This window comes from Anomaloglossus baeobatrachus, chromosome 2 (assembly GCF_048569485.1).
Source record: "Anomaloglossus baeobatrachus isolate aAnoBae1 chromosome 2, aAnoBae1.hap1, whole genome shotgun sequence".
NCBI lineage: Eukaryota > Metazoa > Chordata > Amphibia > Anura > Aromobatidae > Anomaloglossus > Anomaloglossus baeobatrachus.
In genome coordinates, this window is record NC_134354.1 from 166,143,935 (window position 1) to 166,163,812 (window position 19,878).

The following is a 19,878-nucleotide window of genomic DNA, read 5'->3' on the forward strand; positions in this document are numbered from 1 at the left end:
TTTATTTGAAAAAACACTCCCCAAAACATTCCCTCTTTAACCAATTTATTAGATTGAAAAACAAATCCAGGTCTGGTGTAATCCAAGGGGTTGCCATGACGATCCACACTGTCCCAGTCAATGAAGAGCAGGATGTTCCCCATTGGCTGGGAGAGCAATGCAGTGACCTGAGCTAACATCAATGGGTCAGCCCAGGTCACTGCAGGGGGGTGACAAGTGCTGCTGTCAGCGAGGTACATTACCTGCGCTGATCTCCAGCACACTGACAGCCCCTGTCACTGAGTTCAATGACCGGCGCCTTCACACCAAGTATCGCGAGAGGCCCGTGACGTCACCGCTAGTCAGTCTCGGGTTGGAAGCGAGAGGTGATGTGACAAGCGGCGGCCATGGAGGACAGTGACAGCGCTGAGGTCGGGATGGCGGGACTTCATCACCGCAGGTAAGCCGAGCGGGACCATGTGTGTGTGTGTGTGTGTGTGTGTGTGTGTGTGTGTGTGTATGTATGTATGTGTACATGCCGCGTGCAGGAGGGGGCGGAGTGAGCTTGAGCTGAGCGGGAAGTGTGGGCTTCCTGCACGTAACTAGGATAAACATCGGGTTACTAACCAAAGCGCTTTGCTTGGATACCCGATGTTTATCTTGGTTACCAGCTTCTGGCAGGCTGCAAGCGATGGCTCCTGCACACTGTAGCTGTAAAAAGCCCTGCTTTTTGCTGCTAGAACCGTTCTCGAACGTATCTAGAACTATCGAGCTTTTGCAAAAAGCTCGAGTTCTAGTTCGATCTCGAACAGCCCCAAAATCACTCGAGCCTAGAACTGGAGAACCACGAACCACGAACCGCGCTCAACTCTAGTGAGGAAGTCTTTTCAGTTGGAGTGGTATAGTCTGCAGCCAAACAGAGACTGCTCATTAACTGCAGTGGTTGTGTGACAACAATTTTGCGCAACCACCTGGGGACAGAAATGGATGGAAGTATGCAATTTTTTATTTTTTGATGTATTGGGAAATGTTAAGAATGGGTCATCCTCTCAACCACTTTCACATGACATCATTTGAGATCTGGAAACACAATGATAATGTGATGATAATATATACTGTAATAAAGTAATGCATGTAAAGAAAATTTGAGAATATATTAATGTTACAGCATGGTCCAACAATGGCCTGATTATTTCATATATACAATCACATTTCTCTGCAGCTATTCTCAACCCTTTCTCAATATTTGTGTGCTCTAAATATTTTGTTTGTCTGCTGCATTATGGAAATTAACATGATGTGGTGTTAGTGCATTGTACATTGCTCCTTGCATTATGGATTTCATATTTGATGTTGTCATGGAGACTAATTTAGCTAAAAGCCAGCAGGTAGACAGCGTTTTTTAAGAATGTCTTTAGGCAGTAATTGGCCTTTATATAATTTACTCAAAGCAGTAAACATTCTATTTATATACTGAGAAATGCTAACTTATTGCTGACAATTTGCTAAAGGTGTCCTACATTATATATTTCTGGTTGCTTGACACTGATTGACAGTTTTATCTCTATGTTATGGACAGGGAGAGAACTGTCAATCATTAACAGGTGGGCAGTATTATTATTACTCATGGATATCATGGATAGGACTGAATAATTCCATCTAATAAATTTGGAATTTTATCAAAACAATTTTAAAAAATCATATAAATTGCACAGAGTTAGAAGCAGGGTTCTGCCATTACTTTATCCGGTCCTCAGATAAACAGATATAAACCTGGTGATATATACCGTGTGCAGAATTATTAGACAACTCGTATTTTGGAGTATTTTTTTCATTATTGATAAACAACTATGTTTTCAATCATCCAAAAAGACTCATAAATATCAAAGCTTAATATTTTTGGAAGTTGGAGTGCGTTTTTTTTAGATATGGCTATCTTAGGAGGATATCTGTTTGTGCAGGTAACTATGACTGTGCAGAATTATTAGGAAACTTAATAAAAATCAAATATGTTCCCATATCACTTGTTTATTTTCACCAGGTAAAACAATATAACTGCACAAAATTTTGAAATAAACATTTCTGACATGCAAAAACAAAACCCAGAAAAATTAGTGACCAATATAGCCACCTTTCTTTATGCTGACACTCAACAGCCTACTATCCATAGTTTCTGTCAGTTGCTTGATCTGTTTACGATCAACGTTGCATGCAGCAGCCACCACAGCCTCCCAGACACTGTTCCGAGAGGTGTACTGTTTTCCCTCCCTATAGATCTCACATTTTAAAGGAACCACAGGTTCTCTATGGGGTTCAGATCAGGTGAACAAGGGGGCCATGCCATTATTTTTTCATTTTTTAGACCTTTACTGGCCAGCCATGCTGTGGAGTAATTGGATGCATGTGATAGAGCATTTTCTTGCATGAAAATCACGTTTTTCTTGAACGATACTGACTTCTTTGTGTACCACTGCTTGAAAAAGTTGCCCATACCAGTACCCCACCTCCACCTTGCTGGTGTTTGAGTCGGAGTGGAGCTCTCTGCCCTTTTACTGATCCAGCCCCTCTGGCCCATCCATCTGGCCAGTCAAGAGTCACTCTCATTTCATCAGTCCATAAAACCTTTGAAAAATAAATCTTAAGGTATTTCTTGGTCCAGTCTTGATGTTTTATCTTATGTTTCTTATTCAAAGTTGGTCATTTTTCAGCCTTCCTTACTTTGGCCATGTCTCTAAGTATGGCACACCTTGTGCTTTTTGATACTCCAGTAACGTTGCAGCTCTGAAATATGGCGAAACTGGGGCAAATGGCATCTTGGCAGCTTCACGCTTGATTTTCCTCAATTCATGGGCAGTTATTTTGTGCCTTTTTTTGCCTAACACATTTTTTTGTGACTCTGTTGGCTATTTGCCATGAAATGCTTGATTGTTTGTTGATCATGCTTCAAAAGTTTGGCAATTTCAAGACTTCTGCATCCTTCTGCAAGACATCACACAATTTTAGATTTTTCAGAGCCTGTCAAATCTCTCTTTTGACCCATTTTGCCAAAGGAAAGGATGTTGCCTAATAATTAAGCACACCTTATATAGGGTGTTGATGCCATTACACCACACCCCTCCTCATTACAGAGATGCACATCACCTGATTTACTTAATTGGTAGTTGGCTCTCAAGCCTATACAGCTTGGAGTAGGACAACATGTATAAAAAGTATCATGTGATCAAAATACTCATTTGCCTAATAATTCTGCACACAGTGTAATTCCTTTACTCCTCTATAGGGCCAATGTCAGTAGCAGAACTAAAGTTGCATAAACTATAGCAGATGTTATATGTCACAAAGGTCTCCGTGATAGGGATTAGACACAATTTATAGGTGGTGCCAAGCTCTCTGGTGCGCTCTCGCGCCTCTTATTTTAACAGTGGGGCAGATTGGAAGTGGTCTATATAACAAAAGTCAGAGTTCTAACAACCTGTTAGTATAAAGAGGCTGCAGAAAATGATATTTCAGGATTGAAGTGTCTGCAGGATGAGTAATACACGAACTAGCTCAACATAGAACAGAAAAGAGTAAAGAGAGCTGAATATGCATATAATAGGAACAGAAGAAGCCCCATTCTGCTACTTCATTTATTCATCCTGAAAGAAGGTAGGAGAGGATGCTTCATACTCAAAAGTAAATAGAAAAGTCTCAGAAACAGTTTTTATTATGTCCCAACTAGCTCCACACACTGTTTTGAAAGGCGTTTCTGACACTTTTTTTTATTTGGAATTTTTGTGACTTCAATGGTAAAGTGATTGGTGGATGGGATGTTACCTCTTCAGATTTTGAAAAAGTCCATAGGAACATTGAAGCAATGAGGGATTCGAGTGTTAGATATCAAATTTCTATATGATATAACATTTAATTAACTTATTACCACAAATGGTCATAACTGTAGATTCATTGTAATAGTGTTCACTGCAAATTAAGCCCAATAACCAGCTAACATCAGTGGTGTACTGCTCATAGTGGCAGATGATGAAACCGCTATGCCATCTGTGAGTTGGGGGGCCTCCATCCTGGCATCTGAATTTTAATGGTACTTCCATAAGGTACTTCCATAAGGGTGGCACAATGGCTAAGTGGTTAGCACTGCAGCACTGCAGTCTTGCAGCGCTTGGGTCCTGGGTTTAAATCGAACTAAGGACAACGTCTGCAAGGAGTTTGTATGTTCTCATGTTCTCCCCGTATTTGCATCGGTTTCCTCCAGGTACTCCAATTTCCTCCCACACTTCAAAAAAATACTGGTAGGGGATTTAGATCATGAGCCCCAATGGGGACACCCGTTGTCAATGTATGTAAAGTGATGTTTCGCTGTAGAATTAATAGCGCTATATAAATGAATAAATATTATAATCTCCATCCTTAAGATGCAGATAAAGTTTAAAACAAAAATTGGCTCCCTACTTTACTATTCAGCTTTTTTGTCTTAGTCTCAGAGTAGCTGGTGTGATGGTGCCAGGTGCACTCGGAACCGGGCCGGACTAGTCCAGGGATGTCAGTGGTGGGATCCGGCTCCATGACCCTGGCGGTGTCTCAATAATAAAGGGAGGATGTGTGACGCCCTGGACTAGCCAGGTAGTCACAGATAGCGCCCCGCACAACACCAGTCCCACACAAGGTAACACCAGCCAAACCATAAACCCTAGTCACCTCCCGCAGAACTTGATGGACACACCAGGGTGCGGAGCCAGGTGGTTGGCCACACCCACCGAGGAGTTCAGAGGGCCTGAGGCAGAAAACACAGATCAGTTTGAGAGTGCAGTGGAGGAGGTCAGGCCTGTAGTACAAGTCTAATTAATCAAAAATGAGTCTGAACTGGGTGCAAAAAACCTAACACTAAATCTACACTATATGAAGAGAAGGTATGCACACCAGTAACTATGTAAGGGGAATATATGAAACCAGAAACTGCTGTGTGAATACTGACATAAAAAATCAAACAGCTACATGTAAGAATGAAGGTATGAAAAATGGAATCTGCATTACTGCCATGAACATATGAATAAAGAGAAATTTAGCTATTGAATTGATCAATGCAACAGAGCCCCAAGTCCATGGCAGTTATGCAGATTCCATTTTTCATACCTTCATTCTTACATTTAGCTATTGGATTTTTCATGTCAGTATTCACACAGCAGTTTCTGCTTTTCATATATTCCCCTTATATTCATATCCCTTACATAGTCACTGGTGTGCATACCTTCTCTCCATATACTGTAGATTTTTAGGTTTTTTGCACCCAGTTCAGACTCAGTATGATGTTCTAGATGTTATTTTTGATTAATTTGTAGTCTTTAGTTTGTGAACCCGGCCCCACCCAAGCCAGTCCACATTATATGCAACGTAGAGAAATACTTTGGCGTAGTGTTGGGGCTCTATTGCATTGATCAATTCAATAGATAAATTTCTCTTTATTCATATGTTCATGGCAGTAATGCAGATTCCATTTTTCATACCTTCATTCTTACATATAGCTATTGGATTTTTCATGTCAGTATTCACACAGCAGTTTCTGCTTTTCATATATTCATATCCCTAGTCACTGGTGTGCATACCTTCTCTCCATATACTGTAGATTTTTTAGGTTTTTTGCACCCAGTTCAGACTCAGTATGGTGTTCCAGATGTTATTTTTGATTAATTTGTAATCTTTCATTTGTGAACCCGGCCCCACCCAAGCCAGTCCACATTATACGCATATATAGCCTGGGTCTCAGCTTCCCATACACGGTAAGTTTTTTAACTGCATGAGAGGACACACACTAGCTAGGGACCCCAACGTAGAGAAATACTTTGGCGTAGTGTTGGGGCTCTGTTGCATTCATCAATTCAATAGCTAAATTTCTCTTTATTCAGATGTTCATGGCAGTAATGCAGATTCCATTTTCAATACCTTCATTCTTACATATAGCTATTGGATTTTTCATGTCAGTATTCACACAGCAGTTTCTGGTTTCATATATTCCCCTTACATAGTCACTGGTGTGCATACCTTCTCTCCATATATTGGATTTTTCATGTCAGTATTCACACAGCAGTTTCTGGTTTCATATATTCCCCTTACATAGTCACTGGTGTGCATACCTTCTCTCCATATAGTGTAGATTTTTTATGTCAGTATTCACACAGCAGTTTCTGGTTTCATATATTCCCCTTACATAGTCACTGGTGTGCATACCTTCTCTCCATATAGTGTAGATTTTTTAGGTTTTTTGCAACCAGTTAAGACTCAGTATGGTGTTCCAGATGTAATGTTTGATTAATTTGTAGTCTTTCGTTTGTGAACCCGACCCCACCCAAGCCAGTCCACATTACACGCATATATAGCCTGGGTCTCAGCTTCCCATACACGGTAAGTTTTTTAACTGGATGAGAGGACACACACAAGCTAGGGACCCCAACGTAGAGAAATACTTTGGCGTAGTGTTGGCGCTCTGTTGCATTGCTCAATTCAATAGCTACATTTCTCTTTATTCATATGTTCATGGCAGTAATGCAGATTCCATTTTTCATACCTTCATTCTTACATATATCTATTGGATTTTTCATGTTAGTATTCACACAGCAGTTTCTGCTTTTCATATATTCCCCTAACTGGTGTGCATACCTTCTCTCCATAAAGTGTAGTACAGGCCAGTGACAGACTGACAGGTGCCAGGGTCGAAGCCCTGGTACCTTGGCTAGGAGGGAGACGGTGGCCTAGCCTGCAGGAGCCGGAAAGATGGCTCAGTGGAATTGTGGTGGACCGCGACAGGGTAGTGGCCCGCCGGTATTGACCTGGGGAACCGATTTGGAAACTGGAGCAAACAGGGGGGTACTCAGACCCTGAAACGAGGTCCAGAACCGACTTAACTGAGTTAATTGACTGATTGTGGTCTGGACTATAGGTCCTTTTCCACCCAAGTCCCGACTGAAGACAACAGCCCACCGAGGGGGATAGAAAGCCACCGCACAGGCAGAGATCCCACGGGCCAGCGTCTGCGGGAAAACGGGCTCTTCCAACATACATACAGCCGGGGAGTGGACTCCCGTCGCTGAAGCGCAGGCAGTCTACACATACACTACACGGTGCAGGAGAAAGGCCAAGACCACCGAATCCGGTCGGGGACCAGACGCAGAGGGCTGCGGGCACCAACCACCATCAACTTTGTTTACCAGAGACTTGTGCCTGTCAATAACAGTGAGTACAACAATGCCATCTGGCCGTGCAGTGCCCTGCACCGCCCAGCTACTCTCCCCAATGGGTCCCGGGGCCATCATCCCTGCTCACGAAGGGGTTAACATCTTGCTGCATAACCATCTCCCTCGGGTGCCCTGTACCTGCAGTGGTGGGCTACACCTACACACCATCCCGTGGGTGGCGTTACAAACTCAAACATAGCTCCGGTCGTACACCTACCTACCACCCCCCTAAGTAGCACCAGCCCCCTCTCAGAGCAAAGTGACCCCGGGTCCAGAGGCGCTCGAGCCACTCACCAACGAGCCCGGATCCAAGCGGCTTGGCTGCAGCCGAGTGCGGGGCAGTACACATCGACTTTTCTGGCGTCACGAGCAGGATACTTACCTGTTCACTTACTTAGTGAAGTGCACCTTGAAATGAAGTCAGTGATGATCCGTTGCGAAGTTTGCAGAATCCGCCATCTTGCCGCCATCTTTTGATGCGGAGATTCCCGCCAGAGTCTTCTTCCTCGCAGAAAGTGCGCGAAAATCTGAAGCCCCGCCCCCTGGGAACGCAGCAGTGCAGCAAAGCGCGCAGTCGGAAAGCGAAACCGATCGGCCGGAGAAGAGAGTGCTGTGAAAATACCAAGGGGGAGAAGCGGCAAGATGTCCGTGCCCAACTTCGATGGTGGAGGGGTGCCGGCCGCTGAAGTGGCGGCGCCCGCAGACACGCCCGGTGACAAGAATGCAGCGGCACTCGCTCCGGTCGCAGAAGCGGAGGAGGCCGCGGCTCCGACGGTCGCCCAGGTAATGCCAATCTCCTTGCCCTACGTGCCCAGTGCTGCCTGGCTATCCCAGTACAATGGGAAGCCTGGCGCCTTGCAGGTGTTCCTGAAAAATATATGCATGATTCGGGCCCTCCTACAGCGGCAGCAGGTGAACATGACAGGAGGTGAGGTTGGTGGTGTGCGGGTGATGGACGCTGCTCCTTTGGGGGGGCCACCGCGGAGCGAGATGATGATTTGGTGTAGGGGAGCAGTAGGACCCCAAGGACAGGATTACCTGGCAATGGTGGAGCCCTTGCCTACAGAGCACTGACCTACAGTAAAGGCAGCCAGAGGGATGATTGATGTCAAGAAGGGGAGAGTGCCCATGAGAGTGCTGAATTGTGGAGAGGAAGAGGTCAGGCTCCCCCGCTACGCCACAATTGCCAAGTTGTTCACCGTAGACGCACATGCTATCCACTAAACAACCCCCACAACCACTACATCACACTCAGGCAGTTACCTTCCACCCAAACAATTAGAGGAGTGGTGCCGGGAGTTGCATGTCAGCACCGAGGCTTCACCCATGCACCACAAGGAAGGGGTATACAGGGTAGTGCTCGAGTACAGGCAGGTTTTCAGCAAGCACCCGCTAGATTTTGGGAGAGTTAAAGGGGTTCAACACCATATCCCCATGGGTATGCATCCACCCATTAAAGAGAGGTACAGGCCAATCCCAACTGCACACTACCAGTGTGACAAAGACATGTTGAAGAACATGAAGGTGGCAGGGGTCATCCGGGATAGTTGAAGTCCCTGGGCAGCTCCATTGGTGCTGGTGAGAAAGAAGGACGACACCATGAGAATGTTTGTGGATTACCGGAAGATCAACCAGATAACGCATAAAGATGCCTACCCTCTTCCCCACATTGAAGAGTCGCTCGCTGTGCTGAAGACTGCTAATTATTTCTCTACCCTTGACCTTACTAGTTGCTACGGGCAGGTGGCGGTTGCATGGGAAGACCGCGAGAAGACTGTGTTTGCTACTACCATGGGACTCTGTGAGTTCAACAGTATGCCGTTCAGGCTGTGCAATGCCCTGGGGACCTTCCAGAGGCTCATGGAGTGCTGTTTGGGGCAACTCAACTTCGAGACTGTTCTGCTGTACTTGGACGACGTGATTGTGTATTCCAAGACGTATAAAGCCCACCTGGAGCCCCTGGTAGAAGAGTTTGCGGCCCTTGCCAAGTACAGGATGAAGTTAAAACCCTCTAAGTGTCATCTGTTGAAACCCAAAGTGCAGTACCTCGGGCATGTGGTGAGTGCGGAAGGCATAGCCCCGGATCCTGAGAAGATTATCGCTGTCCAGAGTTGGCCGCAACCAACCATGGTGAAAAAGGTGAGGCAGTTTCTGGGCCTGGTGGGCTGCTACCGCCGTTTTATCAAGGGGTACACGAAGATGGCCGTACCCATGCAAGACCTCCTTGTGGGACAGACCAAGAATGGTAGATCTCCTGGACCCCCGTTTACCTGGGGTGAGAAGCACGAGGAGTCCTTCTAACAGCTGAAGTCGGCCCTGACAGGAGAAGAAATCTTGGCTTATCCTGATTACGGCCTCCCGTTCATCCTTTACACTGATGCCAGAAATGTGGGCCTGGGTGCAGTCCTGTCCCAGGTACAAGATGGAAAGGAGAAGGTGATCGCCTACGCCTGCAGGAAGCTCCGGCCAACAGAAAGGAACCCTGAGAATTACAGCTCCTTCAAGCTCGAGTTCTTGGCCCTTGTGTGGGCAATAACAGAAAGGTTTAAACATTACCTCGTGGCGGCGAAGTTCACTGCTTACACGGACAACAACCCATTAACACATCTGGATACGGCTAAGCTGGGCACCCTGAAGCAGCGGTGGATGGCTCGACTGTCCAATTACGACTTCACCATCAAGTACAGGGCTGGCCGCAAGAACACCAACGCGTATGTGCTGTCTCGGATGCCACATTTGCCCGATGAAGGAATGGAGGAAGACAGTCTGGAGGAGATTGAGCTACCCGCATTACATCGGCCATGGGATGAGAAGCCCTGTGTTAGCCAACAGCAGGTGAACTTTGACCCGCTGCCCAGCCAGGGGTGGCAAGAAGCCCAGGATCAGGAACCTGCAGTTCAGCTGGTCAAAACAATGATTGCCCAGGGTTCTTCCAGGATGAACCCCACAGCCCCCTCTGAAGCTCAGCGGTTGTGAAAGAGAGAGACTGTCTGTACCTGCATCAAGGGAAGCTGTATAGGGGTTGATCAACCCGAAGACCCATGAGAAAGTTCGCCAGCTAGTGGTGCCCCAGGTATGCGTACCCAAGGTCCTGCAGGCCTACCATGATGGCGCAGGACACTTCGGCTGGAAGCAACTGGAAATGCTGCTGAGGGAGCGGTTTTACTGGAGCGGGATGCGGGAATCCGTGGAAGCCTGGTGCTGAGAGTGTGGTCCCTGTACGCTGAGAAGATGGGACAAAACCAGTCAGAAGGCCCCGCTACAGCCGATTGTCAACCACCAGCCGCTGGAGTTGGTCGCCCTGGACCATGTCAAGCACACGCCCAGTTGTAACGGGTATACCTACGCCCTGACCACTGTGGACCCCTACTCAAGATTTATGGTGGTTGTCCCCGTTAAAGATTTGACAGGCCGCACTGCAGCCAGAGCCTTCCAGGCCTACTTTTGCCGACCGCATGGCTACCCGGAGAAGGTGCTCACGGATCAGGGCCCGGCCTTTGAAGCAGAGGTTTCCCAGGAGTTCTGCCACTTCTACGGATGCAAGAAGATCCGGACCACGCCCTACCATGCCCAAACTAATGGGATGTGCGAGAAAATTAACCATCTGGTCCTTAACCCCCTCAAGACACTAACCCTGGAAAAACGGAATCTGTGGCCGGAGAAGCTGCCCGATTTGGTGGACATGTACAATAACATCCCCTGCAGCTCCACCAAGTGCACACCTGCATACCTGATGAGAGCCCGGCCGGGGCGGCTGCCAGTGGACAAAGAAATGGACATAGAGGTGCCCGAAACTCTTCCTCCCACTGCCAATTGGGATGCGAAGCAACAGACGCAGTACCGACGGATCCAAGAGTATGTGGAACGGAATCTTCGTCAAAATTGAGAAAAGCAAGAGCAGCGCTTCAACAAGCGGGCTCAGGCAGCCCCTTTTGGATCTGGGGATGTAGTGCTGAAGTGCAAAAGGAGAACACATAAGCTCAACGATCAGTCGGAAAGGACCCCCTATGTCCTACAGCCAACTGGATGGGAGAACGAGAAGACCTACTTGATTAGTCGCGACTAGGGGAAAACTACGGCCACTGTTTCCAGGGACCACCTGAAGAGATGCCCGGGTCCCCTGAGACTGGTAGAAGAGGCCCCCGTGCCCACGCTGAGCGTGGAGGAGAAAAGAGGGGTGATCCATACAGTGATTGGTGACTTTCCAGCTGATTAGCCATCCCAGAACGGCGCGGTGATTGTTCCTGTAATAATGTTCCCACAACCCATGGAAGAAATGGAGCCGGAAATGCCCACCAGCGAAATACCCGAGCAAGCGCCCAGGGATGTACCTACACCACGCCCCCGCAGGTCTCTACCCACCATACCTGACACTTGGAAAGAGGGACCGGTTGTCACTTCTCCCCCATTGCCTCCACCTGAAAGTATTGGACTCAGGAGGTCCACGCACCCTAACCTAGGTCAGCCCCCGCTTAGGTACAGGGAAACTGCTATCTAGGGGTGCAACATGTTGATTATGTATATATGTGTGTGAATGAGTGCCAATCATCCAAGACTCTCAACTGATTCACAGCCTGTTAAAAAAAAAAAGAAGGTAGCGGTTCCCAGCTACCATGCTGCCCGTACCTGTTGGGACTTTGTTGATGTTCCCGCTGTTTACCCTCTGTTTACCACGTTATATGAACAAGGCTGAGAATTTGCAGGCCACCCAATAACTTTTTAATATTCCCGGACCACCCTTTCAGGTCCTGCAGCCCCCGGGGACGCTGGTTGGAAGAGGGGCCTGCAGCACAGGAGGCCGAGGTCCCGTCACCATTGCACCCGGTGACAACCCTCTGGGTCGGGGGTCCCCTGGACGTGGGGCCTCTGAGAGACTGCCGGGTATGGAACTTTGTAACTGGTCTGTATGGGCAACACCTGGACCTGAACCTGATTCCTGGACTGGGGAAAAGGGGTGATGACCTGTTTTTAGAGGCAGCATCAAGGTTCAGGTTTGCTTGGGTAGGCAACTGAAAGGGCCCGGTCCCGTCCCGTTTCCGGTTAATAAAAATGTTGGTTTTTTTATGTTTGCAATGTTTAAGCAGAATGCCTCCCGTCAAGGGAAGAAACAAAAGCTTTTATAATTGTAAATATGTTAGTATGCTTGTTCACTGGTTTTATCTTTTTCAGTTCAGAAAAATAAACTGTGGTGGTGAGACAGTCCGCGGACAGTCTGTAGTTAACCAAAGGGGAGTATGATGCCCTGGACTAGCTAGGTAGTCAAATATAGCGCCCAACACAACACCAGTCCCACACAAGGTAACACCAGCCAAACCATAAACCCTAGTCACCTCCCACAGAGCTTGATGGACAAACCAGGGGGTGGAGCCAGGTGATTGTCCACACCCACCAAGGAGTTCAGAGGGCCTGAGGCAGGAAACACAGTGCAGTTTGACAGATCAGTTTGAGAGTGCAGTGGAGGAGGTCAGGCCTGTATTACAGGCCTGTGACAGACTGACGGGTGCCAGGGTCAGAGCCCTGGTACATTGGCTAGGAGGCAGACGGTGGCCTAGCCTGCAGGAGCCGGGAAGACGGCTCAGTGGAACCGTGGTGGACCGCGACAGGGTAGTGGCCCACCGGTACCAACCCGGGGAACTGACTCGGAAACTGGAGCACACAGGGGGGTACTCAGACCCTGAAACGAGGTCCAGAACTGACTGGACTGAGTTAAATGACTGATTGCGGTCTGGACTATAGGTCCTTTCCAACCCAAATCCCGACTGAAGACAACAGCCCACCGAGGGGGATAGAAAGCCACCGCACAGGCAGAGAGATCCCATGGGCCAGCGTCTGTGGGCAAACGGGCTCTCCCGACATACACACAGCTGGGGTGCGGACTCCCATCGCTGAAGCGCAGACAGTCTACACATACACTACACGGTGCAGGAGAAAGGCCAAGACCACCGAACCGGGTGGGGGACCAGATGCAGCCGGCTGCGGGCACCGACCACCATCAACTTTGTTTACCAGAGACTTGTGTGTGTCAATAACAGTGAGTACAACAGTGTTACCCGGCCGCGCACCACCCTGTACCGCCCAGCTACTCTCCTCAACGGGTCCCGGGGCCATCATCCCTAACCACGAAGGGGTTAACATCTTACTGCTTAACCATCTCCCCCGGGTGCCCTGTAACTGCAGCGGTGGTGTCTACACCTTCACCACATCCCGTCGGTGGCATCACAAACTGAAAAACGGCCGTACACCTACCTATCACCCCCCTAAGTAGTGCCAGCCACCCACCAACGAGCCCGGATCCAAGCGGCTCGGCTGCTGCCAAGCGCGGGGTGGTACAGAGGATGATGGAAGTTGTATTTTTGGATACGATGAAGTTCGTGACGCCACCTGTGGTTTTACGGCTATGTGGGTCGCCACTGCGCTGCGGATTCTTTGGGGCAGTTGGTGAGGTGATCTTGCTCCCCACAGGTGGAGCGAGACCCCGGGGCACGGTTGGAAAGTCTATGATGGAAATGGATGGGGCGTAGGAAGAGGCAGTTGACACAAGGCTCTGCAGTCAAGATGTTTACTCACAGTTTGTTCCAAAACTGCAGCTGACCGGTTTCACCATGGTATGCCAGGATTCACTGTTCTGGGCCTCCGCCGATCCTGAACAGGTCAAGGGTCAGTTCTGATGAACCTCTCAATGTGCCTTTTCTGGCCATCTCTCTAGCGCTGACCATCACTTTACTGTCCTGCACCTACACCACCAAGTTCTGACTAAGGGGTGGATGACCATGGTCCTTTTGAAGCCTCCCTTGCAGAGCATGGGTGGCAGGTTGTGGCCTTGGGTACTTACATCAATCACCCGGGCCTTCGGATTGCTAAAAGAAATGCCTCTCTTCCTTTTGCCTGTTATTGCAGCCAGATTCCTCCACCCCGGTGTTCTTCGTGGAACAAGCCCATGGACGCCTCTCTCACATCTGTGGCACTCTGGAACCCCTTCTCTCGGTGTCACCTGGGTCTAGCAGAACCCCAGGGTCTTCACCTTGAACTACAGACTGTCACCTCCTACCGTCACCTCACACCCTCCGGTTCTCACCGGTTCTTGTCAACTGTCACTTTACACACTCTGACTGAAAACTCTCCCTGACTAGAACTGACTGGTTCTGACTGGTTCTCTTCACTACCCCACTGACTCCTCCCAACCTCCCTCTGCCAGGCTCCACCCCTCCAGGACAGTGAATGGGACTTAACGCTCGATAACCAAGTATACTGGTCCCTGCTTCTCAGCATTAATGGAGTACCTGCCTTAAACCCTGACCCAGTGTGTGACCTAACAATTGGTGTGTACAGGTTTTGTCTGTGAACCGTCAGATGACCTCTTTCTTACCCAGGATGGGATACCACACCTCTGGGTGAGGTGCAGTACCTCTGTGGTGACAGAAGCCTCAGGGGCGCCACAATGACATCACTGGATTTTGGATGCTCAGTCCATATGCTACATCTATTGCAGCAGTGAACTAGGGGAAGAGATATAGGGAACAGCATTTTTTTTTGCTTTTTTTTCAATACTTGTGAGAAGGAATGTAATGTCTTCCATATAATAAGAGGTTGAAAAGTTAGATTTGTTTAGCTTAGAAAAAAGACGACTCAGAGGAGATCTCATTTATATGTATAAATACATGTGTGGTCAATTCTAAAGGACTGGGACATGACTTATTCCTTCCAAAGACAATACTAACGACCAAGGGGCATTCACTGTGAGTAGAAGAAATATGATTCCAGCAGCAAACTAGGAAAGGGTTCTTTACAGGTAGAGCAGTCAGACTGTGGAATGTCCTACCGCAAAAGGTACTAATTTCAGATACTATAACATCTTTTATAAAAAGGGCTGGATGATTTTCTCAGTACAGTCATGGCCAAAAGTTTTGAGAATGCTACAAATATTAATTTTTAAGTCTACTGCTTAAGTTTTTCTAATGGCAATTTGCATATACTCCAGAATGTCATAAAGAGTGATCAGCTTAACAGCAATTACTTGCAAAGTCAATATTGGCTAAGAAAATGAACTTCAACACCTAAAACACATTTCAACATCATTGCATTCCTGCCTGAAAAGGAGCAGCTAACATTGTTTAAATGATTGTTTCATTAACACAGGTGTGGGTGTTGATGAGGACAGGGCTGGCGATCAATCAGTCATGATTACGTAAGAATGACACCACTGGACACTTTAAAAGGAGGCTGGTGCTTGGTATCATTGTTTCTCTTCAGTTAACCATGGTTATCTCTAAAGAAACACGTGCAGCCATCATTGCTCTGCACAAAAATGGCCTAACAGGGAAGAGTATCGCAGCTACAAAGATTGCATCTCATTCAATAATCTATCGCATCATCAAGAACTTCAAGGAGAGAGCTTCCATTGTTGCCAAAAAGGCTCCAGGGCGCCCAAGAAGGACCAGCAAACGCCAGGACCGTATCTTAAAACTGTTTCAGCTGCGGGATCGGACTACCAGCAGTGCCGAGCTAGCTCAGCAATGGCAGCAGGCTGGTGTGAGTGCTTCTGCACGCACTGTGAGGTGGAGACTGCTTGAGCAAGGCCTGGTTTCAAGGAGGGCAGCAAAGAAGCCACTTCTCTCCAGAAAAAACATCAGGGACCGACTGATATTCTGCAAAAGATACAGGGAGTGGACTGCTGAGGACTGGGGTAAAGTCATTTTCTCAGATGAATCCCCTTTTCGATTGTTTGGGACATCTGGAAAACAGCTTATTAGGAGAAGAAGAGGTGAGCGCTACCACCAGTCTTGTCTCATGCCAACTGTTAACCATCCTGAAACGATTCATGTGTGGGGTTGCTTCTCCGCCAAGGGAATCGGCTCACTCACAGTCTTGCCTAAAAACACAGCCATGAATAAAGAATGGTACCAGAATGTCCTCCAAGAGCAACTTCTCCCAACTTTCCAAGAGCAGTTTGGCGCCCAACAATGCCTTTTCCAGCATGATGGAGCACCTTGCCATAAAGCAAAGGTGATCACTAAATGGCTCATGGAACAAAACATAGAGATTTTGGGTTCATGGCCTGGAAACTCCCCAGATCTTAATCCCATTGAGAACTTGTGGGCAATCATCAAGAGACGGGTGGACAAACAAAAACCAACAAATTCTGGCAAAATGCAAGCATTGCTTATGCAAGAATGGACAGCTATCAGTTAGGATTTGGTCCAGAAGTTGATTGAGAGCATGCCAGGTTGAATTGCAGAGGTCCTGAAGAAGAAGGGTCAACACTGCAAATATTGACTTGCTGCATTAACTCATTCTAACTGTCAATATAACCTTTTGGTACTCATAATATGATTGCAATTATATTTCTGTATGTGATGTAAACATCAGACAAACACAATTAAAAACCAGAGGGTAACAGATCATGTGAAATACATGACTTAATGACAAAATGTATAATTGCATATAACACCAATGTCCCAAACACAAATAATGGTGTGATACCACGTCCTTCAGATACAATACCACCAACTGAGGTCTGAATAAGAACCACAGGTCAGAGGCAAACACCAAAATGAAAATATATTTTTTTAATTAATTTAAAAGCAATATTTTTAATACAAATGTCTAAACATACAAGGAAAATACTTCACAAGTAGAACAAAATGGGGACACCTCACAAAAATATACATATAATTGTAAACAGTTATGTACTTAAATTGGTAAAACATGCACAAAGGTTACACCAATTGATGGAAAATATGAAATTGCCATTCTTATTAAAGTGCAATATATGTAAAAATTATACCAAGGAACAGCAAAAAAGCCTGTGAACCATACATTCTAGTTCATAATTATCAAAATTGTATCACAACAACATATGCATGTATGTGAAAGACACTCACGGTTCCAGCCCTATATCTGCATGTAATCAAAGAGAAACAAAGTGTTGTAATAGTATACTGGGGGGGGGGGGGACTACAAGGAGACGGATGTACTTATAGATGAAGGGGTGTAAAAAATTAAACAAACAATAGTGGTAAGGAATCAACTACTTGAATAATGCTTAGCTGGATTGCAGGAATCTCCAAGTGCTGTGTCTCCTATTTTATTTCTCATTATTGTACACTCTACACCCCACCTTGACAGAAAAAAAAGCCATAAATGTAGAAATTTTTGCAAATGTATTAAACAAAAAAACCTGAAATATCACATGGTCATAAGTATTCAGACTCCTTGCTCAGACACTCATACGTATGTAACATGCTGTTAATTTCCTTGTGATCCTCCTTGAAATAATTCTACTCCTTCATTGGAGTCCAGCTGTATTTAATTAAACTAAGACTTGATTTGGAAAGGCACATATCTGTCTATATAAGACCTCACAGCTCACAGTGCATGTCAGACCAAATGAGAATCATGAGGTCAAAGGAACTGCTAGAGGCAGGGGCGTACATAGAAATCATGGGGCCCCATAGCAAAAGTCTGAATGCCCCCCCCACCAATAAAAAAAAAAATTAAAACAAAATAATAACATAATAATCATCATACATGCTACTGGGGGCCGGCACACGTTACTGAGGGTGACATACACGTTACTGCGGGCAGGTTATAGTTAGAAATAATACATACTACACAGTGTTACTGAACAACACCCACCATACCAAGGCCAATAATACATTGCAAAATAATGCCGCCACTCCATGACCAAATATCACCACATAGAATCTGAATATAACCACCGTCCTGTTACTGAGCAAAGCCCCCTGCACCAAGACCAGTGGATTCACACCGCAAATCCCAAAAAAATCTGCAATATGTGAACTTGGCCTAAAGTAGGGATGTCCTTCTTCGTGCCCCTCACTACACATAATATACATTTTCACATCTGTCTCCCCCATTTAATGGTAACAATTATGACCCCCTTTATAGCATTAGGAAATACAGTAAAACTCTGCAATGTACATATATAAAACACACACAGCCACATGCACACACACAGACACAGCCACACACACACACACAAAGCCACAGCCACACACACAACCACACACACACACAGCCACACACACAAAGCCACAGCCACAGCCACACACAGCCACACACACACAGCCACACACACACAGCCACACATACACACACCCACACATACACCCACACAGCCACACACACAAAGCCACAGCCACACACACAAAGTCACACACAGCCACACACACACACAGCCACAGCCACACACAGAAAGTCACACACAGCCACACACACACACAGCCACAGCCACACACAGCCACAGGCAGCCACAGCCACACACACAGCCACACATCCACACATCCACACACACACACAAAGCCACAGACACACACAGCCACACACACAGCCACACACACAGCCACAGCCACACACACACAAAGCCACAGCCACACACACAGCCACACACACAGCCACAGCCACACACATCTACAGCCACACACATCCACACACACACACAAAGCCACAGCCACACACAAAGCCACACACACAGCCACAACACACACAGCCACACACACAGTCACACACACACAGCCACAGTGCCACAGCCACAGACACAGGTACAGGGAGCCACAGCCACACACACAGCCACATATACACCCACCCACACACACACACGCACACACACAGCCACACACACAAAGCCACAGCCACACACACACAGCCACATCCACACACAAAGGCACACACAGCCACAGCCACACAAAGCCACAGCCACACACACAGCCACACACACAGCCACAGCCACACACACACAAAGCTACAGCCACACACAAAGCCACAACACATACAGCCACAACACACACAGCCACACACAGCCACAGCCACAGCCACACACAGCCACAGCCACACACAGCCACACACACAGCCACACACACACAACACACACAGTGATGGCACAGCACAGGAGCAACACACATGGCACAATTCAGGAGCAGCACACACACACACACACACAGCCACAATACACACAGAGATGGCACAGCACAGAAGCAACACACACACACAGCCACACACAAACACAGCCACACACAGCCACAACACACACAGCCACACATAGAGACCCACAAACAGCCACACACACACAGCCCCACACACACAGCCCCACACACACACAGCCACACACATGCAGCCACACACACACAGCCACACACACACACAGCCACAACCACCAACCACACACACAGCCACAGGCAGCCACAGCCACACACACAGTCACACATACACACACCCACACAAAGCCACAGCCACACACACAGCCACCTTCACACACCCACAAAGCCACAGCCACACACACAGCCACACACACAGCCACACACATCCACAGCCACACACATCCACACACACACAAAGCCACAGCCACACACAAAGTCACAAACACACACACACAGCCACAACACACACAGCCACACACACACACAGCCACACACACAGCCACACACACAAAGCCACAGCCACACACACAGCCACATCCACACAAACAAAGCCACATCCACAGCCACACACACAGCCACAGCCACACACATCCACAGCCACACACACAAAGCCACAACACACACAGCCACAACACACACACAGCCACACACATCCACAGCCACACACAGCCACACACACAAAGCCACAGCCACACACACACAGCCACACACATCCACAGCCACACACAGCCACACAC